The sequence below is a fragment of the Rhinolophus ferrumequinum genome, chromosome 10 (genome assembly GCF_004115265.2).
Source record: "Rhinolophus ferrumequinum isolate MPI-CBG mRhiFer1 chromosome 10, mRhiFer1_v1.p, whole genome shotgun sequence".
NCBI classification, from domain to species: Eukaryota; Metazoa; Chordata; class Mammalia; order Chiroptera; family Rhinolophidae; genus Rhinolophus; species Rhinolophus ferrumequinum.
Window position 1 is genome coordinate 36,076,541 of NC_046293.1, and position 25,309 is coordinate 36,101,849.

Consider the following 25,309-nt stretch of genomic DNA (forward strand, 5'->3'; position numbering starts at 1 on the left):
ACTCAGCCTCTCTAGTCTTCTTGTGTCACTCATCTCATCTAAGAGGGGGGGAAACATACTCAGCAGGGCTTCAAGGAATCAGATGGAGATCCCTATAGCCAGGGAAGGGAGTAGAGAGCTGAGAAGAAAAGCTATAGCACAACAGAAACACTTGTTAAGGTCACAGCTCAGGCCCAAGACACAGACCCACTAATAAAACTGAGATTTAATTAGATTAGATAATGTTTCCCCTACACCTTATCACCAGTGTGGCAGGGCTTCAGTATAAAAACAGTGGATCACAGCTGAAAGAGCTACAAGACACTGACTTTCTTTGAGAAGGAGTACTTAGGGAAGCCCAAAGTCAGGAGGGGAGATAAAAACAAGGACACTACAGTAATTTGAAGCTTCTGGCACCTACAGCTACACCAAACATAAACCCAGCCTGATTTCAATCCATATTAATAGAAATCCTCACAGTAAAGCCCTATTTACCCTAGTTTCTCAGATCTGATGTAACATGCTCTGCTGTCAACAAAAAAATGACAAGGCATGCTAAAAGACAAGAAAAAAGCACAGTTTGAGGAGAAAAAGCAATCACAATCAGACTCAGATATAAAGGATCTGAGCTGGAATTTATCAAAAATTAATATCACTATGATCAGTATGTTAAGGTTTCCAATGGAAAAACCAGACAACATGAAAGAACAGATGGGTAATATAAGCAAAACTACACAAAAGAATCAAAACGAAATGTTAGAAATCAAATATGCTGTAACAGAAATGAAGAATGCCTTTGGATGGACTCATCAGTAACTGAAATGGCTGAGGAAAGAAACAGTAAGCCTGAACGTAGGTCAATAGAAACTTCCCAAAGAGAAAAATGAATGAAAAGACAAACAAACAAAACAACAACAACAACAAAAAACAGAACTTTGTATCTAAGAATTGCGAGAGAGATCATTTCAAAAGGTATTACGTATGCATAATTGAAATACCAGAAGAAGAAAGAACAGGCAGAAGAAATATTTGAAGTAATATTAGCCAATAACTTTGCAAAATTAATCATAGACACTGTAGTGGGTTGAATAGTGTTCCCTTCCCTACAAATTCATTTCCACCCAGAATCCTAGACTGTGATCTTATTTGAAAATAGTCTTGGCAGATGTAATTTATCAAGAAGAAATCATACTGGATTTGGGTGGGGCCTAAATCTAATGAGTACTGTCCTTATAAGTACAAGTGAAGACACAGACATAGACATACACAGAGGAAAAATGGCCGAGTGAAGATGGAGGCAGAAATTGGAACGATGCAACTACAAGAAATGCCACAGATTGACAGCAATCACCAGAGCCTAGGAAGAAGCAAAAAAGGATTCTTCCCCAGAGCCTTAAAGGAAACATGGCTCTACTGACACCTTGATTTCAGACTTCTAGACTCCAAAACTGTTAGAGAATAAATCTCTGTTGTTAGTAGCTAACCAGTTTGTGATAATTTGTTATGTCAATTCCAGAAATTTAGTAAACATCAAAACATAAGTCCAGGAAACACACATAATACAAAGAAAAATTAACATACTATATATATATATATATATATATATATATATATATATATATATATATATATATATATATTTTTTTTTTTTTTTAATCCACACCTAAGCATACCAGATTCAAACTTCAGAAAACCAAAGTCAAAGAGAAAATCTTGAAAGAAGCCAGAGGGCAAAAAAAAAAAAACCTTACCCACAAGGATGAGAATTATGGTGGATTTCTCATCAGAAATCAAGCAAGCAAGACTAAAATGCTGTGAAAACTGAAAAGCATTGAAAGACGCAAACCTCGCCATTCTGCAATTCTATATCTAGCAAAATTTTTCCTTCAAAAGTGAAGAAATAAAGGCTTTCTGAGACAAATAAAAACTGAGTAGTTTTTTACCAGTAGATGTGACCTACAAAAATGTTAAAAAAAATTATTCAAGCAGAAGGAAAACTATATATGTCAGAAACTTGGATCTACATAAAGAAAGGGAGAGACTTGCAGAATGAATAAGCAAAAATAAAAAATTAGTCTTTTCTTCTTATTGTTAATTGATTTAAAAAATAACTTTTTGTATAAAGTGATAATAGTAACAATGTAGTAGGTGAGTAGAGCAAATGGATAGATGAAATGAGCAATGTCACAAAGGACAGAAGGAAAGAATTAGGAATACTCTTTTCTAAGTATCCTGCACTATGTGAAGCAGTATAGTGTTATGTGAAGGTGGACTTAGATTAGTTTAAAAGAATGTAAAAATTTCACATTTAATTTTGTATTTTACTCCATAGTTGATGAAGGTTGAAGGTTGAAACGCAAAACAGGAACCATATAAGAAAGCAACTCTATAAGAACAACTATAAGGTTTAGCTAATCATATATTTATCTAAAGCAGCAAATATTATATGTCCCTTGTCTTAAATTTATATATCTATACATTCATTCATTCATCCTAATAACATTATTACCAATACTAGACTACTTAGGACCTGCTCTAAGTTAGGCACATGTAGTTCTTTTATACATGCCTAGACTGAAATATCTCCTCAAAATCTCATTTGTGCTTATTTTGGATATGTGAGTCAAGAAAATAAAACACCCTTTTAAAGATCAAAGAAAATAAAGTTATACTCAATTACCAGAGAGTCTAACAAATAAAATATTTAGGGGTGGATTGGGGAGGAGGATTCTCTAAAAGTATTATCTTAATTAGTATTAATTATTCCAGTGAGGATAAAGCAGGGGAGGCATATAATGTAACCCATGAAACTTCTTGGTGAACTCAGATTTGAAGAAGATAAGCATAAATTACAAAGGAGGTAGGATAAGAATTAATACAAAAGAATGACATTAATTTTTTTTAAATAGTGTCAGAAGAATTGAAAGTCCAGAATAAGCTGCGAGTATTGGGAAAGGAAAAAAATCTTCAAGCCAACCAAATAGTATTTGTAGCTACTGAACAGAAAAATCAAAAGGAAAAAATTAGGTCTTTTGCTCAAGATAATGTAAGTCAACAGATAAGAGAGTGAGGGGAGAATGGCATTATTTTGATATTGTTTCTGTCTTTCTATTGAAAAGAATACTCTTCAAAGAGAAAGAATAGAGTAAACGTAGTCAACAGACAGCTTAAGTCCAAAATATGCAGAAATAACAGGAGAGTGCCCATTGCATTAAAATAATTCAGATCTTCCAGTCCAGATAAGTCACACGCCAGGGTACTGCAAGAACCAATGGAAGGCTTGCTAAACTACTACTAGTAATCTTCAAAAATCATGACAACTAATATCTGGATATCTATAAATATCTTTAATGCATGTCATCAAGTGAAACGGGTGAATAGGTATGTGTATTACATGATCTCATACATGTAAAAAAGCAATAATATGCATATACATATGTGTCTATATTTATTAAAAAATAACCAGAAAGATGTACATCAAGTATTCACAACTGGTGTTATTTTTTAAATGAAAAAATAAAAGCAAAAACAACAATAATGGGGCATCTATATTATAGTCAATCGTGGAGTGGAAGAAATGGAGTTAGGAAGAAGGGTTCAATTAGACAAATGGTAAGGTCCCTTTTTTCTTCTAAGATTACACACACACACACACACACACACACACACACACACACACCCCTAATTGATGGGATCTAAAATGAAAATGTGTACTCTATGTTCAAAAATTATTAAGAATTTTAATACACAAACCACAGAACATTAACCCGAGTGTAGAACTCTTCTAAGTATGGAGCCCTATACAACTGTACAGGCAGCATATTAATGAAGCTAATCCTGTATATGGACACATATACCATATACACACACACATATATGTACACATACATACATTTTTCTTGAATGCAAGGATTATATCTTTAGAGGAGATGATACATACTACAAATGTGTGGTTCCATTCTTGAATGCCAAGATGCCCTATGATCCAATCACATTGCTCAAAATAGTTCAGACCTTCCTGTCCAGATAAATCACAGCACAGGATACTGCAAGTACTAGTGGATGGCTTGTCCACTAGCTTGGATGCATCATCTTTCCCTGTCAGGGCACCTCTTCCTATTGCCTGTACCTCACCTTTTGAGTTCTAGCTCCTCCATGTAGTTCTCTTTATGTTTTAATAGGCTACATCAGAAGCAATGATAAAAAACACTCTAGGTTAATTAATGGTGTGCAAATTACATGTGAGCAGTTTGTCATAAGGTTGAAATCGAGACCTATAAATTTACTCTCCCTCATCTGCATTTTCCCAAGGTAACAAGAATACTCATAAGAAGTAAAAATGTTCTAGGTACTTAATAGGCTGTAACTATACCATAGTCCCAGTCAGTAGAGTGTGAATGAGTCCTAAGGCTTTTTCATAGCTATTTCATACCAAATATCTGTGGTATAGGTAGGTGTTAGGTAGACAGATAGATAGATAGATAGATAGATAGATAGATAGATAGATAGATAGATAGATAGATAGATAGACAACCAACCATGGTAGCAAGAGAGAATATTGAAAGAGGCCTGAATGCATAGATGGTCCAAGTCAAACACATAAACTTTTCTTTACAAATAATTTTCAACTGCCTGAGTTGAAATGGATGTAAATCTTAAAATAAAACATCATTAATTACTCTGGACTAATTCCTGTACATGTATTTCTCATTCAATGTTCCTCATAATCCTGAGTTAATTTCTATTATTTTTATTTTGTAGATAAAGAAATTGTGGAACAAAGAAGTTATATATTTTGTCAGTGTCACATAGACTCTAAATGTTTGATCTCATTTGTTTAACTTCAGAGAATGTAACTTTACTGGCTATAGTATGTTGTCTCCCAGGCCTTAAATATTATCTACTACATTTATCTTCTGATATTGAACTCTCTAACAACCAATCTAGTAGTTTTCCAGACTACCCTTGAATTTCCCCAAATGGGTAACTCCTCTGAAACAACCTACTCTAAGCTCTGAAAGCCATAATTTGTTTATATTGAGCCAATATCTATCCTCTTGCAATATCAACTTATTAGGTCCAGTTCTACCATTCATGAGGACATGTCTGATTTCCTTTCAGATGTCTTATAAATAATTTAAAATTAACTACTATTGTCAAGAATCTTCTCTAAGCTTTTATTTATGGTTTCTTCAGATTAAACTCATGGAAAAATTGCTTTTGAATATAGTCTAATTTGTCTATGTTTTCCAGATCCTAAGAGCTGATTGTAATACATCAGGACTGTTCCAACCAGCTCCTGGAGCAGGGCAATCACTTTCTCGTTCAAACCATTATAGGTCTATTACCACACCCCAAAGGTGCGTTAGCTTTCTCAGCAGCCACATCACACTGCTGGCTTTTATTGAAATAAATCTATAAATTTTTGTTATACAATTGCTAACATACACAAGCCAATAAGCCCTGCTCCCCTCAGCCTATAGGAATGCAGGTGTGTGTGTGTGTGTGTGTGTGTGTGTGTGTGTGTGTGTGTGAGAGAGAGAGAGAGAGAGAGAGAGAGAGAGAGAGAGAGAGAGAGAGAGAGAGAGAGACTCAAGTGTTAAATTCCAAATTTACCCACACTAAGTTTCATGTTGTTAGATTTGACCCTTGTTTGCATATGTTGGAAGTTTTGTTTTTGTGTGGATCTTAACTCTGTCATACATGAAATTCTCTCAACTCTCCAAATTATGCTGCAATGCAAATTTGATAAGCATTCCTTTATATCTTCAGTTAAGCCTCTGACCAAAAAAAAAAAATTAACTAGACAAGACAGAGCCCTTAAGCTTGCCTCTAGAGACCATCCTCTAGGTTGATATAAGAACCTCAGTCCTATTTTGGGGGCATACAACTAATAATGTATGAAAATACAAGGGTCTTCAGCTCATAATTCTTCATCCTATCTAGGTTTGATAAGTGCCATGCATGAAAGATAAGCAGGAGACAGAGGAAGAAATAGTGGTTTCTTACAGGGAAGTACTGTCTGTCAACACAGCTGATTTATGTGGGAGACAGGTTTTCAAGGCAGGACAGTTGAACAGCCCTCCTGCAGTTCCCTAGAAAAGCAGGTTTTCTCTCTTTAAAGTTGAACTAAAAACAAACTGGGGCCATGATCGCTGATTTTCTTTGTTTTTCATTAGTTTTGGAGACAAAACAATACAATTGTTCAGTGAACCCCACCGAGCTTCCCACATACGCACAAAATACATGTTACAAATCAGAGTTATAACTGAAATTATTTTCAGCATATTCTAATTTTAAAAGATTGTATCCTATTTACCAGTGTGGTGTGACCAAGAAGCCACTGAACTAGGCAGAGAACAAGGGGGAGAAGCAAATTCTTGGCTTATAAAACTGCCCATGAAGCAGTTATCTAGAATTCTGGGCAAATGTCACAGGAATTTGAAGTAGACGAATTAAAAGTGTTACTTAGCTATGCCTGTTTTGGCTAATGCCTCAATACTTCCTGTAGAAAGGAAAAACAAGTCTTTCAGTCTACAAAAAACGAGTAATACGACATTTGGTATTCTATATCCTTGCCTGTGTAGTTTGGAAAGGAAAAGCCTACGGGAAAATTTTGGAAAGAGCTACCATACCAATATAAATTATTTGTCATCAATTGGAAAAATTTTCCTCACAGCGTAAGTTTTTCATAATATACAGTGTTTTATTATTTTGTTTTACTGTGGTAAGGGATCTACCCTCTTTACAAATTTTCAAGCGCTCAATACAGTATCATTAACGATAGGCACCATGTTGTTTGACAGATCTCTAGCACTTACCGTCTTGCTTACTGAAACTTTATGCCTGTTGATTACATAGTAACTCCCTTTTTTTCCCTCCACCCAGCCTCTGGCAATCGGCAGTCCACTCTTCGAGTCTATGAAGTTGACTATTTTAGGTAACTCTTTAAAGTGGAATCAGGAAGTATTTCTTTCTGTGACAGTTTTATTCCACTTAAAATAATGTCTTCAAATTTCATATACGTTGTCACATATTACTGAATTTTCTTCTTTTTTAAGGTTGAATAATAATCCATTGTATGTATTATTAATTTTTAAAAGACTTTTATTCACATTTCATGTAGGTTGTCACATATTGCTGAATTTTCTTCTTTTTTAAGGTTGAACAATAATCCATTGTATGTATTATTAATTTTTAAAAGACTTTTATTCTACATTCCTTCCCTAGAACTTATCTTTGCCACTCCAGCCCAATAATCAAGTTTGTTTTTTTTACTCTGTATGTGTATGTGTGTGTGTGTATGTGTATCAATGAATTTTTTAGTGTAAGTATTAAGTCCCATCAATATATTTTTTAATACTAAAAACTTTTTTCTTGTTTATCCGAAATTCAAATTTAAAGGGGTTTCCTATATTTTGCCTCGTAAGCCTACCACTATTACATTTAGTCATATTGTATCAGTCAAAAACAAACACTTAGAATAATAAATCCAAATAGTGTGCCTAAATAGTATAGCAGACAATGTGAAAGATATCACAAGTGTACAAAATCAATCCCTGTCCTCAAAGAATTCACAATAGAGCTAAGAAGTTAAAAAAAAAAAAAGAGTAAACAACTGAAAACAATGCAAAATAGCACATGCTTAAGTGTTTCACTGGTTCCAGTTGGAAACCTAGCACAAGTTCAGTTATTGATTTGAGTGGAACAGCTCAGGAATCATTCCTAGAGTGGAGATGTGATCTGAGTTTAAGGGAAGAAATACACTCTTCAAGCAAACTGGACAAACAACGGGTCCCCAGGTCTTCCCCAGGTTTTCCTGCCTCTACATTCTGATACTATTCTTTTCTTCAGAAACAATCCTACCTGTACTTTAAGACCCTTTCAATGACTTACTTCTTGGAGATGTTTCCTTCTTTAAACCTTCCATAGCACTTTCCACCTGCACATGTCATTCGTGATACTCTGCATTGTTGTTGTAGCTAATTTTGGACATACCTCAAAGATTACCTGCTTTATAAAGGAAAACGCCATGTGTGCAGAGTAAGTTCTCTACAAACTTTGATTAAATGAATGAATTATTGAATTCTGGAACCATTTCTAACTCTTCCATAATTGTCCACTGCTACCACCTTCACCACCTCTAGACTTTTACAAGCAGATTTGGATACTTTTTCCTCTGGACATTTATAGGTACCAACATCTTTAATATGTGAAGAATGTGTTACTACACTGCAATTATTTGAATATATACTAATTCTTTCTACTCGTCTCTGACCTATGCCCTGTCACTCTTTGTAGTCACAGTGCCTTTTCAGTAAATATTTTAAAATGTGATGGAAAACACTTTAGAAGAAAAAAAATGGATCTTTTTCTGTTTTACAGTAAGTTTGTTTCTATATTGATTAAAGTAAGTCATGTACTGTAAGTTAATAATAGCTATCTATAATAATATATATAGAAAATCCTGTTTATAGTAAAATAAATTATAGGTGGCATATTTCATCATGAAACAGGCCAAATTCTCTTTAGATGCATATAATTTAACTTCCCAGTTATTATAAAATCTCTATTTGAGATGTGACCTCACTATAATGTGCTTGAATGTAGATAGTAGATAAATATATCGCTCACTTTTTAAATAACTATATTCCAAGGTAATATATTTACAAGAACACAATAGATATTTATAGGGTTTTTTTTTGGCCTATTTGGAATTATTATTTGTAAATATTCTTTCTTGCCTATAGCAAAAATTTTTCCATGATGCAGTATGTCCTTTCTACAAGCCTTTGTTCGTTGTATTTGGAAGATCTCCAGGCAGCACAAATTACTAAGAAACAATACAAGACTTCAAAAGCATGTTTATTTGCACTATAATGTGGAATTCACTATCACACATAGGTATTTTGAGGCCTTTACTCTCACTTGTACAATAGGAGATTTTCCTGTAAAAAGTCATAATAATTCACAATGATTTTCTCCTTTGCCTCCAAAGACTTTTTAATACTATACCTTCTACGGGTCAAAGAGAAAGAATAAAAATCTAGTCAGGTACAATTAACACTTGCACAATTCAGTGATGCTCAACCAGGCCTGCTGATTAGAATATGGAGATTTTTTAAACGTCCCCATGCTGAGATCCCACCCCAGACCTGCTGAATCAGCATACCACAGGGCATGAATATTTTCAAAAGTTGTATGGTGAGCCTGGTATTCACCCACCATTTGAAACCACTACTGCAGCTATCATTCAAGGGGAATAATCTCCAAGAACTAGAAATATATTTTATTTTAGAAAATGATTAGAATTACGAAAAATAGAGTTCGTGTAACATACTTTCTTTTCTCAAATTATCTCTTCTTTTCAACTGAACTAATTATTCTGCATTTTTATTAGGCTTTTTCTTATTCATAGAAATAACTAAACAACTGACCTAATAGCACAGTTAATTATAATTATGACATCTCATCAGTTTGGCAACTGGTTATTTCTAACCAATTATTTTGATTATCTTCTAACAACCAAATATGATTGGCTATTCTGCAATTCAAACTATTTTTCAGTAGGTTTAAAGAAAAAAAACCTTCCTTGTCTTATTGACTTGGAATTTATTAAATGAAAATTGTTACCATGATAAACAGTGACAATTATGTATGCATATTTAAAGAAACAGATCTGTACATATGTTATTGTTCTTCAAGTATTCCAAACCATGTTATACCATGTCTAATTCATGTATTTATGTTTGTCATAAACGTCTATAAATCTATTTAATTTCTTTATTATATCTTAAATACATATCTTAAATACAAATCTTAAAAAATCAAGATTTGATTTGCCTCCTTACTGAACCAAACAGACAACAATCCAATTATCAACTCTAATATATTGAAAATAATCACAAGAAAAAGTATGCAATACTTTTTGAAATGGTCATAGAAAGCATTACTTTGTGTAAATTTCCTTTTCTCAACTAAAACAAAGTTACCCATCTTTACAACCACTGATTTTGCAAAATTTTAGGATGGACAAGAACAATAACTATTTCTGATCTTTGTGTCACAAATATTTTTGAAGCAACCTTCATTGATATTTTCGGCATCCGTTATATTATATTATTTAATCAACCTGGTTTCAAAAGAAGTAAAGTCACTGTGCATTTAAATCTTGTTGGGATAAGTCCATGTTCTTTTAGATGGAAGAATATTACCCCCTCTAGTGGATAAAGGCAAAACATTTGGTTTTGATGGATGGAAAAGATAAACTGGGTTTCCTTAGATTGTCATCATCTAATAGGTTGATGGATTAAATTCCCTAGTTCATTCTTTATTTTAAGCATATTGTCTTGGGAAAGGTGCTATGTCACACATATTTCTTATATTAAGATGTATACCAGTATTTGGAATTTAACACGGTGCAGTAAAGGAAATTAAGTTCATGCTAGGCATCCTGTTTCATACTGAAAGAATGGACTTAGAGGACGCCATCCTAAACTGTTTACTTCTAGTGAGCAAAGCACCATGAAACATGTTCTTTCTAATCAGAGTAAAAACAGCATAAATTAACCTCACTTATTTTAACCAAGAAGTTTTCATCATTAGATATACTTGAAGTGCGTTTTTAAAAATTAAGCTGAATGAGTCAGTTTTTTGACTTTAGCATCTTGATTTATATAGAAAGTTGTTTAGAACCTATCATTTAAATTTTTCTATTTGTTTTTAGAGACGAGTAGCATAATATGTATAACTACACACACACACACACACACACACACACACACACACAAATTTGGGAGCTGGTTTATTTTCTGGAATTCATCGATCAGTAAATGGTCCATTAAGTTCGGTTCAAACGTGGACACTTAAGGTCATTCAACCTAATATGATGGTTGGCTACAACTTCAGGGCAATAGAATAAACAAATAGCTGCTCAAGTATAAACTAGTTTTATTTTCTCTATTTAAATCATCAAAGCCAAGTTTCAAAGCTAATGTGTGATGAGTGTCTGTCATTACCTTGTCTATTGTATTTATCACGAGTAAAGTGAAGTTATCCTCAGTTGCCTCATCACTACTAGATCTTTTACAATTGTGCTGCAAATGAATTACTCTTCATATTTATCCCTTTATTAGGTCAGATTTGATTGACTTATTTAAATGTATTTTGAAATATTTGCAAACAGAACAAATCTTATTTATATTTATGTATACACATCTTGAGGCAGCCTACGTAAATGAGGCTTACCTCTTTTCCTTGGTAATCCCTCCATAGCTTCTTTATTGTCAGGTATGGGGCTGCCATCTAACTGGCAAAAATAGAAGAAAGAAAAATTTAAGCTCCTCTGATGGAAAAGTAAAATTATTAATCAACTATCACATAAACTGTATATCAAAATAAATTTGAAAGTATCTACAAAGCAATTACTAACTCTAGCAACTATCATGAGAGGATATATTACTAAAGAAATACATAAAATTTATCCCATAAAATAACTTAAAATGTAGTTGGAGAAAATATTAAGATTGCATAAGACAGAAGACTTAATAGGAGGTCACAAACATACAAAAATACACAATTTTATAGTTTCTCAATCTGCAAAGTATTTGTGCACAAATTATTGCCTCAGTTTCCTTATCAGCAAAATGAAAATATCATTTTGCTACCTATATCACAGAATCATTGGAAGATTATAATAAAATAACATATAACCTAAAACTAGCAAAGTCTTTGGCACATAACAAGGAGCTGATAAATATTAGTTCCTTTGACCTTCATGATCCTAGAAGGTTGAGAGGATAGACATCATAAAGCTTCATTTTACAGGTGAAAATCAGACTCAGAAGTTCCAAGAATGGTCAGAAGCACCATAAAGCTTAAATTTGTATCTCTCTCTCTCTCTCTGCCCCCCCAACCCCCGTAAAATCATTATGAGTAAATATATGGAAGTAGAAAAATGAAAAGGAGTGGTGAGTAAACCATCTGCACTGAAATAGAAGCCTTAAAACGAGTAGTTATACATAAGATGGTAAAGATAGGTTGAGGACAAATTTAACATCTAGCTAAGGAGTTTAGATTTTATCAGAAGCTCAGTAGGATCACAAGTCGGCTGTAGCACAAATTGTGATTGAGGTACAACGAGGACCTGAAGCTAAATTTTAGGAGCCTTTACACTGATTGCACCAAAGGCACAAACAACATAATCAAAATGATGTTATAGTGGCAGTTTTCGGGATGGGTAGGAAGGAAGGAAATATTGAAGGCAGGGAGATGAGAAGTTGTTGATATATGAGCTCGGATTGAGGTGGAACACAGGAAAGAAGGAAAGGAAAATGAATAGGAGTATGAAAAGAACATGGCCAAAAATGCAATATGGGAGGTGAGAAAGAGGATTGAAATGTTTAGTCAAAGGTGATTCTGTGATTTTAAGTCTTGTGTCTGGTGCCATTTACAAAAATAGGGCAGTTGGCTTGATCAAGAGGATGAAATTTTCATTTTTAGATTTGCCGAACATATGCATCTTAATATGTTGAGCAGCTTCTTTGTGAGACTAATTAGATTCTGCCAGCATTTACTATATAACATTTTTTAAATGCTAAGGAAAACTTGTTCTCAATCAATGAAATCATAGACTCTAGGGAATCCTGTATTTCCGAAGTCAACTTCCCTTTTTCAAGACAGCTTTTGCACACTTCACCAGTTGAGGTTGGACACCTGTGGGCACCGCCAGAGCCAGCTTTAGGCAAAACTGTGAAGTAGCAGAATGGGATTTGGCAAATCTCTTTTCCCTTTCCTGTGCCCCTTTCCCCGCTTTGGGTACTCTCATCAGCTCAGTGTGGTGGTGCCAGCAGAGTGGGGAGGGGAGCTACTCAGGGCTCTCCTAAAGATTTCCAACACCTAGAAGGAAGCTTAGCATGTAGACAACGCTCTATACATTTCAGTTACAGGAATCAATGAGATGAGTGAATGAATGAAAAAGTTAATGCATGAGTAAAATATCTGTCCACTCTAAGATTTTGAGTATTTAACTTGGGCATCCCTCCCCAAATTATCTGTATTGAAAAACAGCCATCCAGGGTACTCCACTGTACTCCAATGGAAGGAAGCATTACTGATAGATTTCAGAAAACAGTGGAGACTGAAATTTGAGAGCAAAGGCCTCCACTCACAATGTTACATCATAAAGGCAGTCATCCACACACCAGACGAGCTTCTTTTGACTGTGGTCCTCATTTTAGTTGCTACCCACTATTTAACAAATGTTGTTGAAATCAAATTATATTACATGAAAAGAACATTCTGTATAATGGGTAGCATTCAGTCAGCATCACTATCTGAGCCTAAATTATAGCTTTACTCTCAAAATCTCCTTTTACAAGAGGCAACCTGAGAATCAGGTTGAATGTGAATATCAGTTTTGTCCTGTCTCTATACAGCAGGCCAGGAGGCGACCCTTGTCATAGTTGTCAAGTTGCATAGCCAGGGACCATCAATATGATTTAATTTGGGCTTTGGTTGCTTAAGTTTTTCAATGAGGAGAGAGCCTCCACTAAAAATAGAACCAAATTTTAAGGGCTGCTAGTAGCACTGTTATGTAGAGATAAATTATAATGTTCATGGTCACTGATTTTTGTTGCTTTCATGTAAACATTTTAGTAATGTTTCTTATAATCAGTGATGGGTAGATACATAATAAATATTTGGAAACAGTTCTAATGGACAGCCAGGGATTTCCATGTCTCTAAATCCCTCCCATTTTGAATCTATGGGCTGGGGGTCTTGGGAAAATGATTCAGTTTCCAGCTCTTTTCAACAATGGCTTCTCTCAGAGTTTTTGGTGCTTCTGCTTGTGGCTGTGCATCTGGCCAAGAACAGGAAACACTGTGGAGAGGACGGAAAGAGCTTTAACCAAGTGTTCTGAATCACTGAAGAATTTGAATAAAAATTTGCTATTAGTTATGTTAGATTTTAATGGCATTCCCTGGGTGACTACCTAGTTGTTATTACTCATATTCTTGGTTAAAATAAGTTAATGTATTTTTAAAAATCTATGCATGTAACAGTAGCATCCAAACATGTATGAGTTTAGATTTTCTACTCTAAGACAAATGAGGACAAAACTATGAACTATGAACAGTGTAGGTCTTATACCTCACAAAATTATGTGTAGCACTATGTTTATTGATATTTATTTTCATTTTAAATATGTTTGCTAGAATTGGGTAAATTACAATTTTTGCATTTTCAAGTATAACAAAATATGAATAAAATCACAACCATAAATATTAGAATACAATTTTTCAGTATGTTTTAGATTTCTTTTAAAAATGTGTACAGTTTTATTTAATGCATGCATATTTTTAAGATCTGAGAACTTATTATAATCCTCCTTATGACAAATCTTGAAGGAGTATTTAAAGTTCATGTGACTTGCTAAAGATGGTTTGATGAATTTCAGAAAACATATAAATAAAGTAAATTGATAGAACTTGAAGTTTGTTTACATCTCTCATCTTGTTTGAGAAGGAAACTAAGGCCTAAACTTTGTGTACCTCAACAGACACACATATTGAGAGACTCCAAAACTGCTATATGAACTTACCTGTATAAAAATAGTGTTAAATTTTTATTTGTATGTTATTTTAAAAAATAGCAAGCTATATGCTCTTTATGGAATAAAATATTCAATAGAACATATTTAATCTCACTTAACATGAGACTCATCTATTTAAAAATTTAATGTTTAAGGGCTCTTCATGTCTATTGGAAGTGTAGTGCCAACATCCCAAAATTCAATCTTGCTGTGTTATGGAAACAGCAGAGGGTTGTTTTTTTTTATGTTAAAATCTACTGATCAGGCCACTTACAACAATAAAAAATAAGGCACATAAGGAGAAATAGTATATTTAAAAAGAAAATATAGTGATCTACATTACAAATTTACAAAAAGGAGCCTGAAATGCTAATATGTGTAACAAATACAAATGCTGTTCAGTTTTATGGCTAGTTAAGTGTGAGAGACATAAAAAAATATATATATTGGGAAAGTAAAAATAAGTGGGGGAAAATAAAAGTAGAAGGAAAGTTCGAGATCCAGTGACTTGGGGAAGGATGTAGAAAAGAAATAGAAAGAGTGAACAACCCACATTAACAAACTTTCAGGGAATAATATTCTCATTGCATTGTTTTAGGACATTGCTATAGGACTCAAAAACTATGTTTCAATTTTATAACGTTGGGTATAAACAGGTAAGTCACACCTAAGTATTTATCCACTTGGATGAACTAGCTCCGAAAGAACTGGAAGCTAGAAGTAGCTCACAGAACTGAAGTTTCCTATTTCTCTCACCATTAAACAAAACAAAACAAAACAAAACAAAACAAAACAAAACAAAAAACATGATGGTCCAACCTTTGACCTGAAAGTTGAAAATTAATCTCGTACAATCCTGAAAATGCTGGTCTCTCTCCGCTTTAAGTAGCTTACGGTGAAAGGAGAGCAAGCTTACAATATGTATGTGAGTTTATATGTCCTCTCCTAGGGCTGTCCCTTTGAAGCAGAATGATTTTCTGTTGTATATCTAGGTGTACCATTAGTTCCTCAAACCCTTAATTTTCTCCTCTGTGGCCACTATACTTATTAGAGCACATTTAATATAGGGCTGTAAGAAGGCACAGAGGATGTGCTTATCATATAGCCAATAAGCAGAACTGCCAGACATCAACATATATCATTGCTATGATATATTTGTTTAAAAGTATGATGGTGCATTAGAAGTTAATCTCAAAATCAGCTGTGAAAATACTGTCTAAAAAAGGTTGAAACATTGACATTTCCAAAAAAAAAAAAAAAAAAAAATCTGGGACTGTACCTTCAAATAGTCTTCAGAATTGTTTTGATTAGCTTTGCCTACTTCCTAATTTGCTAGCTGCCTATTTCTTATTTTATTATAGCAGATATTTTTTAACATAGAATCTATTTAAAGCGTCAAGATAGACAAAGAGTGGAAAATCACTACCGGAACGTTTGGTTGTTAAAAAAACAAATATTTGCATCTTCTTCTTCTTTTTTTCTTTCTTTTTTCCTTTAAGGGATAGTGCTAACAACTTTTCAGAAATTCTAATAATGCTCCTGGCCAATTCAGGATTGATAGGTTGTAGTGACCATTTCAAAGATTAAGCAAGGAATCTAACTTTTTTTTTTTTTTCCCATGGGACTTCATGCCCATTTTCAAAACAGAGTAGAAAAATACCTCTTAAATGAGCATAGTATTGAAAGGAACCACTTTCCCATCTCTAAAAGTTACAACTGCAAAGATATCATGACTAAATAATGGTCACTCATTTTGGATGTGGTGTTTTGCCAATTTCTCTACAAAATGGCAGTCCAGTATTTTCTACCCTCTGCTCAATGGTTTCAATGAGCATTGGTGTTTTCATAATGCACTCTAAGGGGACTAATTTATTACACTTAATGCTTTAATTTTTTTAAAACTTCTAAGCATTAATTCTTGAACCATTGATATGATCTAAACTCATAACCACTGATTATTATATATGGTAGGTTATATTATTCCTGCCAACTACAGCTCCCATGTGTTACAAGGCCATGCCCTTTGCCTTGTAACTTCCCATGCCTCTCTAGGCAGCATACACTATCATGGCACATTGTTGGGTTGGCTAAACGATTGGCTTTGCCAATAGAATGTGAATGAACATGATGTATGCCACTTCTGAGCAGAAATTATCAACGTATTTGGATGGTTCAGTTTGGCCTTTTCTGTTGCTACCTTAGCCATAAGAACATCATTTTCAGATAAGGACAGTTCCTTTAGCCTAGGCCCTTTAGACTGGGATGTGATGTGAAGATTCACAGAGCAGAACTGAACAGAGCTGAGTGGGCCCAGCCGAGCCACAGCCAACTAACAGAACTGTGAACCAAAACTTAATGTTCACTGTTCAAGGTCACTGAGATTTAGGGAATGTTTGTTACCACAGCAAAAATGTTTGACAGGCCATACCATTAAAAAAAAAAAAAAGAAAGAAAGAAATGATTTAAGTTTATTTGTAAAAGGAATGGAGAAAAGTAGTACTGCAAATTGGGGTAGGGATCAGAATAAAATGCAGCTAGACAAAACTTTGGGATAAGTTTCAATGATGTATTCTGCCACTTACTCACTCTGAACATTGGATACTGTATTAGTTTTCTCTTGCTTTTTAAAAGTTAGTCCCAAAACATAGCAGTTTAAAATAATAAACATTTATTATGTCACAGTTTCTGTGGATCAGGAATCCTGGTGTGGCTTCGCTGGGTGTCCCTGGCTTAAGGTCTCTCATGCGATTGCAGTCAAACTGTCAGCTGGAGCTGTGGTCTCATCTGTAGGCTTAATGGGGGAAAAAAGGGGAGAGTCTATTTCCAAACTCACTCACATTGTTGTTGGCAGGCCTTGGTCCCTTGACACATGAACTTCTCCATGGGACTGCCTTACAACATGGCAGGTGTTTTCCCTCAGGGCAAATGATCCAAATGAGAACAAGACAGAGCACTCAAGACAAAGCTGCAGTCTTTTATAATCTAATCTCTGAAGTGACAATCCATTAGTTCTGTCATATTCTATTCATTAGAAGTTATTCAGTAAGTCTAGCCCACACTCAGGGGTGTTGGGGGTGGAAAATACACAAGGATGTAAAGACCAGGAGGCAGGGATTGCCAGGGGTCATATGAGAGGCTGCCTCTCATAGATACAGAACTTGAACTCTCTGAGCTTCAACTTCCAAACCTGTAAAATGGGTGTAATCGAATCCACCCTGCTTATCGCGCAGAACTCTTGTAAGCGCAAATGAGCAGATATATGTAAAAATGCTTTGTGAACTAATGCACAAACAAATATAATTGGTCTGGGTCTTCTAAGAAGCAGAAGCCCAGATGGAATTAAAGGTGCAAGGATTTTTTTCGGGGGAAACATCTGTGAGAGGAAATGAAGGAGCGTGGTTTGCTGGGAGAGCTGTGAGATTGTAATTGATGCTGAGGGAAAGAGAGAGGGAAGGAGTATTGTGTGGAAGCCATCTATGTAAAGTCTGGCAAGGCTTTTTTGAACCAAAGAATTCTGTCCAAGTAGGGCCACATCTCCTAGGATATGGCCTGCCTCAGTATCCCCACCACACTCAATCATTGGCTGGGAGTAGTCCAGGGGGGCATTGAGACTTGGTCAAAACATAAGGATGGCTTCAATCTCCACAGTAAGGGTAACTAGATTCCATTCTTGTTTTCTTTGAGTTCTATCTCGGTGCCATTACTACTATTTCTAGTTCTAGAATAGGGGCCATCCTGAAGGGGGTGCCCGCGGTGTTGACAATTGCCTATCTGAATTTCCCATCAATGCTCTTGCTTGACCTGTTGGAACTTCTCCAGCCCAGGCTGAACCTCTTTGGGTCTGACTGCTGGGCTGTACCACCACCTGTTAAATATTGCCACACCCTCTGGACACCATGCTCTGCCCACAGGACCAAACTTCCTCCTTGCACCTGCATTTGAGTCTGTTCTTCCAGAAATCAGCTCCATCCTAAGGGTGGTTTTTATTCTAGATTTGGGTCCCTTCCAAGCTATACAATTGGCCCATGGTCGGAGCCAGGTTTCTTGGGTTTTAATTTCTGCTCTGTTACTCTCAAGCTCTGTGAACTTTGGCAAGTCACTTAAATATTCTGTATTATATCACTGTAAAGTGGGAATGATAACAGTACCTATCTCATACAGCTTTTTTGCTTTATTTTGTTTTGCAAAATGCTAAGACAGTACCCTGTACATAGAAAATATTCTATAAAATTTAATCATCATTACTTTAAAGATGCCCCAGTGTACAAACTAAAATACTTTGTGCCATTTAGAGTCTTGTGGCAACCCTGATTTGTGGCAACCCAGTTTCAGATTTGGATAAGAAAATAGATAATGGCAGGAAAAAAGAGGGAGGAAGGGGAGGGTAGGAGAGATAGGGTGGGAGGGAGTAAGGGAGGGAGAGAGAGAAGATTTTTAGGTACATTGGTGCAACTTCTGAAAGCCTTATTAGTTCAATGCCAGTCTGTTTGTGCTTCTTACTAACTCTGTTTCGGACTCTGAGCCTAGTTGGTTTAACTCCGCATCTACTTTTCCAACTCTGGCTGGGTTAGTTCATTGGCTAGCTGCTTCACCCGGTTTGGTCCTGGCTCCTGCTGGCAGGCCCCGCCTCCTATCAAGTTCCAGTTATCAGGTCCTGGAGCTGAACTCAGCTCCAATCCCAGTAAGAGGGACGGGGAGGTAGGGATTGAGGAACAGCAGCACTCATTTTTAGGTGTTTTTGTGCAATTTGGTCCTTTCATCTGCTTTCACAATAGATTTGTTTTCTTAATGGCCTTGTTACTGTCTGAAATAGGACCATCAATAAAGAAAAATGGTGTAGCATTTGGACTGGAAAAGATGGAGGTGCTTTTGCTGGGCCCATTTGTTACTTTTTAAAAATATATATACCTGTTCCCAAAGGCGCTAATTCAGTATTGTATTTAAGTTTCGTGAGTACTGGATGGAGAGGTTTAATTAAAAACACTTTTCAGAAACAGCCTCCTAGGTTCACACAGAACTTCCATTGCCTCCTTCTCACTCACAGTTGTGCTCCCCCCACACTGCTCCTTTTATCACTTCATTATCTCAAGCCAAATGTTGATTTGGTCAATTTCCTGTTTGAGTGTAAGCCAATCCCTTGAAGTTATTTCAGTATTGTGACTCTTAAAACACAAGGTTTCCCTGTTACAGTTCCACCATTTTAACACTTCATCTATTGTTTCTTTTTTTCTTAATGACAAGCACCAACGGATATTTTCAAGTCTACCACTTAATAACCCCATGTGTTTTTGATACCCTAAACTCCACTGGTCTATGTTGATAGTGACTAATCCTCAGAACTGTTAAAACATTCTGTGCAAATAGAGGTACATCAGAGGAATTTTTTTATATGAAAACTTTATTTAGGGAGCCACTTTCTTTCCTGTATTTGCTTATTCAAACTTTCCATTTCAACTTGTTTTAAAATACTGTCAAACTACATAAATCAGTTTCCTTTTTCAATTTTATTAATATAGACTGATAAAATGGAACCAAAATTCTTGATTAAACATCTCTCAAAATTGTCTATGCTTGATATAAAAACATATAAACCTTTTGTCAATTTCAGAGCTGTAAAAAAGGTCATTTTGCTCAATCTCCTTGTTTTATGTCTGAGGAAACTGAGGGTTAGAAAGGTTATGTGATTTGTGCAAGATCATTGTTTAGTTAGTGAATTTTTTTTTTTCCCAGCACGCGGTCTCCCTCAACTTAAAGCACAACAATCTTTACTGGTCCCTGTAATTCCTCCCTTCACTGGTTTTGGTTTCAAATTCAGTAATTTTGAGTCAATTTTTAAAATTAGATTATTTAAGTATAATTTTCATGCAGTAAAATTAACTAATTGTAAGTATATACTTTTGATAAGTTTGGACCAATGGAAACAGTTGTATTACCACCACTGCAACTGAAATACAGAACATTTTCATCACTACGTAAAGTTCCCTCATGCCCCTTTCTCTATATCCTGACTCATGGTAATCAGTTTTCTTTCTCTTACTATAGTTGTGCCTTTTCTAGAATTTAATAGAAATGGTATTTTACAGCATGTACTTTTATATGTCTGGCTTTTTTCACTCATATTGTATATATCCGTAGTTGGCTCTTTTTTGTTATTGAGTAGTATTCCACTGTGTAAATATACTATGTTTATCTAGTCACCAGTTGATGAACCTGGTTGTTCCCAGTTTCTGGCCATTAAAACAAATCTGCTATAAACATTCATGTACAAGTCTAGGTGTGGTCATATGCTTATAATTCTCTTTAATAAAAACTTAGATGTGGAATTACTGGGTTGCATAGTAAGTGTGTGTTTACTTTTATAAGAAATTGCCTCATTACTTTTCCAATTGGTTGTACCATTTCATATTTCCACCAATTGTGTATGAGAGATCTAGTTGCTCTGCGTTCTTGTCAATACTTGGCATGGCTAGTCATTATCCATTTAGCCATTTTAATTGGTATATAGTGGCATCCCATTGTGATTTTGATTTCCCTAATAAATAATAATATTGAGCATCTTTTCATGTGTTCTTTTCCATCTATACATTGTCTTTGGGAGAAATGTTTCCAAATCTTTTGCCCCTTTATAAAAATATAGTTGATTCCCTTCTAAAATTTAAGAATTCTTTGTGTATTGTGGATTTAAGTTCTTTACCTGACATATGATTTTTTTTACAATTTTCTCCCAGCCTTCAGCTTGACTTTTTATTTTCTTAACAATGTCTTTCAAATAACAAAATATTTTAATTTTGACAAAATCCAACTCATCAAATTTTCTTTTATGGTCTATGTTTTTTAAGTCCTATCTAAAAAATCTTTGCCTGACTCAAGGTCACAAAAACTTTCTCCCATATTTTCTTCTACAATTTTTATAGTTTTAGGCTTTACATTTATGTATATAATCCACTTTCAGTTAACTTTTTTATGTGGTTTTGAGTTCATTTTGAATTTTCACTCTTCTGCCAATTCTATCTCCTGCTTCATGTACTTTCTGGATTGATCTACTTCTCTGATTATGCCACTTCCAAGTCCCAGATATTTTTATATCCATATTCCTGAAGTCTGCTGTAGGTGGTGATCAACTTATTCCCCATTCCAAAGTTTGTCCCCTTTGCAAAAACTTCTCTTTACATGTAAATGTTTGTTCCCTGATTACTACTTGCTTAAGGAAGTCACTACAGCCAATTCCATTAAGTGAAAATACAGTAAGACTCCAGTTTTTAAAAATCTGATAGGATGAAAGTTTTATCGGTTAAGTCGGCTGGGGCTTAAAGAGTATTTAGAAATGTGCCCTTCTTCCCCTCAGAAGAAATGTTGTTATCTCAAATAGAAGATCCTCTCAGAGGTGTGCTGACTTCGGTCTCATTTAGGAAAGTCAGATCTTTTGTGATGCCATGACGCCTTGCCCTCCTGATCTTGTTCAGCATCCATAGTCCCTTTGTGAGCAACTAAACCGGACAAAGTGGCAGCACCTCTTATAGAGACCGAGACATTTGCAATGTATAGCAGTATCTTTCTTACCACAAGTAAGAAGAGAGAGATGGCACCTCCCCGAGATGGTGAGAAGGGAATCTACATCCTAGCCCATATCCTTGTGCTCTTACAGACATTTAGTTTTTTTATATGCTTTCTGACTTAAAGAGGAGTTCATGAAATCATCATGGATGCCCCATAGATGGTCACCTTTTGAAGAATGTGGTTCTATCTTTACTCCTGTTTCAACTTTGGTTACTATACCCCAAGTAGTTTCCCTTGGAAAGTGAGAGAAGAAGCAGCCACATAAAAGTTAGCAGGGAGTAACTCATCCACCTCAAAGGGGCTTATCAACTGATCACCCATGGAGGGACTCCATATCTTGTGTCACCAAAGCAAACTGAGCACAATCTAGCTTTGAGAAGTGTGGGATGGGTGGCTCACTTAGTTACAGGTTGTTTTCTGAAGCAAACTAGGAAAATCCCAAGATTTCTTTTCAAGCCAATCACACCTTTCAGAACTGAGATATCTGTGATGGAAGTAGTTTTTCTGTGTCCCTTGAAATGATTTTCCATCCCTGGATTCTCAAATTTTAGGGATTCTGCTTAAACAGACAGGCAGAATCTTATTGTAAAGCAGGTATGAAGATTACATTTAAACAAATAAGAAAACCTGATTCAATTTACAGAACTGTAAATTAATCTGTATCTTTCTAGGAATACTATTACATTAAGTGAATGCATCTGGAACAGCCTCAAAATGTCTCTCTTTTACAGAGACACTTGAACTCAGTGTTCTCCTCTGACTGACATTTCTCTTATGTTCTCCTCTGACTGACATTTCCAAACACTTTGAAAATGTTCAATAAATATTACTAGCCTAATGTTCCTTGAGTTACACAGGTCAAAAGCATAGATTGCTACTTAACCTGGAGAAAATGGAGAATAACTACTCTTAAAGCTTCGATATTCATCTGTTGTTATTTTTCTGCCATTCCAGCAGAATTGCTTACATACGGGTAATTCTTTGTAAAATTAGTGGATACTCCCAAAACATGATATAAATACCACTTCCCTTCCCATTGAAATGAGTGCCAGTCCCTGCAGCTGAGTGAAGAGGAAATTTTTGCCATTTGAGTGATTGGGATTTAATATTTCTGTCCTAACTTGCCTTTAGCCAATGTAATTATTTAAGGTAAGATTGTATTCCTTCTGTCACGTTAGTTTTATTGTGAGCATGGGGGAAATAACATTATTCTAAACTCTTCAGCACTTTGTCTTTTAAAATAGAGTAAAACCATGTTAGAGTGAAAATTTCATGACAGACAGACAATAATACCAGATTGGTGTGTGTGTGTGTGTTTGTGTGTGTGTGTGTGTGTGTGTGTGTGTGTGTGTGTAAAAGCATCATCCAAAAAACAGGATCAATGAGTTAACATTATTATGTTAACATTATTATGTATACATTATTATGTATTTGAATGCTGAAATTTAGCACACCGTGGATTAATTAAATCGACATAACATCTCCAGAAGTTGTTAGTGTTACTGTTCCATGTTAGGCTGCAAAGAGACAGAGGGATTAATTAAGCCTTGCATCGGACAAGACTAGAACATGAATTAAAAGGCTCCTAACTGTAAGTCCATGAGGGGCACTTACTAGTCGAAGGTCATGCTGCTGGTCAGACAGCTCCATTACTCACTTTAAACTGTAAACTAACTAGACTATGGTGAGTCAGGTTTGTTTCCTTTCTCTTCTCTTCTGTCATCCCTGGGGGGCTTCTCAATTCAAAGAAACTCTGGGAGAAAACAGGCCACTTACTGTGAATAATCCGAAACAATCTATAAGTTCAAAAGCAGTTGAAATTCCTAGAAGAGATTGAATGTTATAAGAATAAACGGGTTGGAATTTTAAAGACAGAACTGCCCTTGTTTAAAACCAAGGGGGTATTAGCAGGACACAGGTTGTACAGTAACTTTCATTATTTATGTAGCAGTCTATATCACTCTACACTTCATGAAATGGACTCCATGCACTCAGTCCAGGCAAATTTTAAAACAAAGGTTTTTTTCTTTCCTTTCTTTCTTTATTGAAGACAACAATAGTAGCGTCTCTAAGTAGTAGTTTTCAACTTATGCCACAATAAGGTGAAAAACACAGAACTCTTTCTTAGAACATTTAGATACATACAATTTATTTCTCCAAGAGGGAAAAATTAATTATATTAGAACACATTTCTTAAATTCAAAAGCAGAAACTTTGTAATTTATCAAAAATAAGAAGAATGTTATACCTGATGGTTGTAGTGAAAGAAAAAAAGAATTGCTTTGCATTCAACTATTCTAACTTAAATATTTTATTTCAAATATATTATTAAAAAAAAAAATGGAGATACCACCCTCCTGAGGCTCAACTCTACTTCCAATAGTAAAGAAAGACAATTGCATGTTTGGAACACCTTAAAAAAAAAAACACGCACACAAAAAAACGTTGGCTTCCAAGGATACCATCAAAGTTTTACCCTCACAAGAATTAACATCTTTGAATAGATACCATCATCATTGGGACAGAGAAAGGACGGAAAATGTCAAATTCTATATTTATTTTTAAATTTGTACAATGGAAATACTATTTCTGAAGGCAACACATGGAATTCAAAACAAGTTACATACAAGTGGAAGCCAAATCAGACAACTCTGTCAAATTTATTTCACTTCTAATACATATTGAGATTTTACTTTGTATAAAGTATTATTAGTGAAAAGGCAAGAAAAATACAATTCCTCCTCTAATAGAGCTTGCCATGTCACCAGAAGTATACAAATGCTAAGAATACATATGTTAATTTTACAGGAATAGGTACAAAGTACTTAAGACTATAAAGGAGAGATTTTCCATTTAATTGGGGTACCTGAAAAGGCTTTAAGAACTAAGAATTAATTTATAGATTTATAGATTTTCAGCATGTAAAACTAACAAAGGGCTTGGGTACGAGGAGAACAAGCAAATGAACAAGGCAAAAAAACAGTGTTCAAAAACAGGGTGGAGTCCAATTTGGTTACCAGAAGTATAAAAAGCAGAGGAAAAAAAGAAAATGTGGGCAGAATTGGTAAAAGTAACTTGGGACCAAATCTGTCTTTGAACTTCGCTCTCTGGACTTTGTCTTAACTTGGTAGGTCATCACCAGGGGCCTGTGTTTTCAGCAATTGTGTGGAAAGCCATTAT

At 35.0% G+C, this 25,309-nt stretch overlaps 1 pseudogene; it reads left to right on the top strand.

Moving 5' to 3' along the window:
• LOC117028775 (tigger transposable element-derived protein 1-like) overlaps positions 1 to 25,309 on the top strand; it is a 121,590-nt pseudogene that overhangs the window by 13,430 nt on the left and 82,851 nt on the right.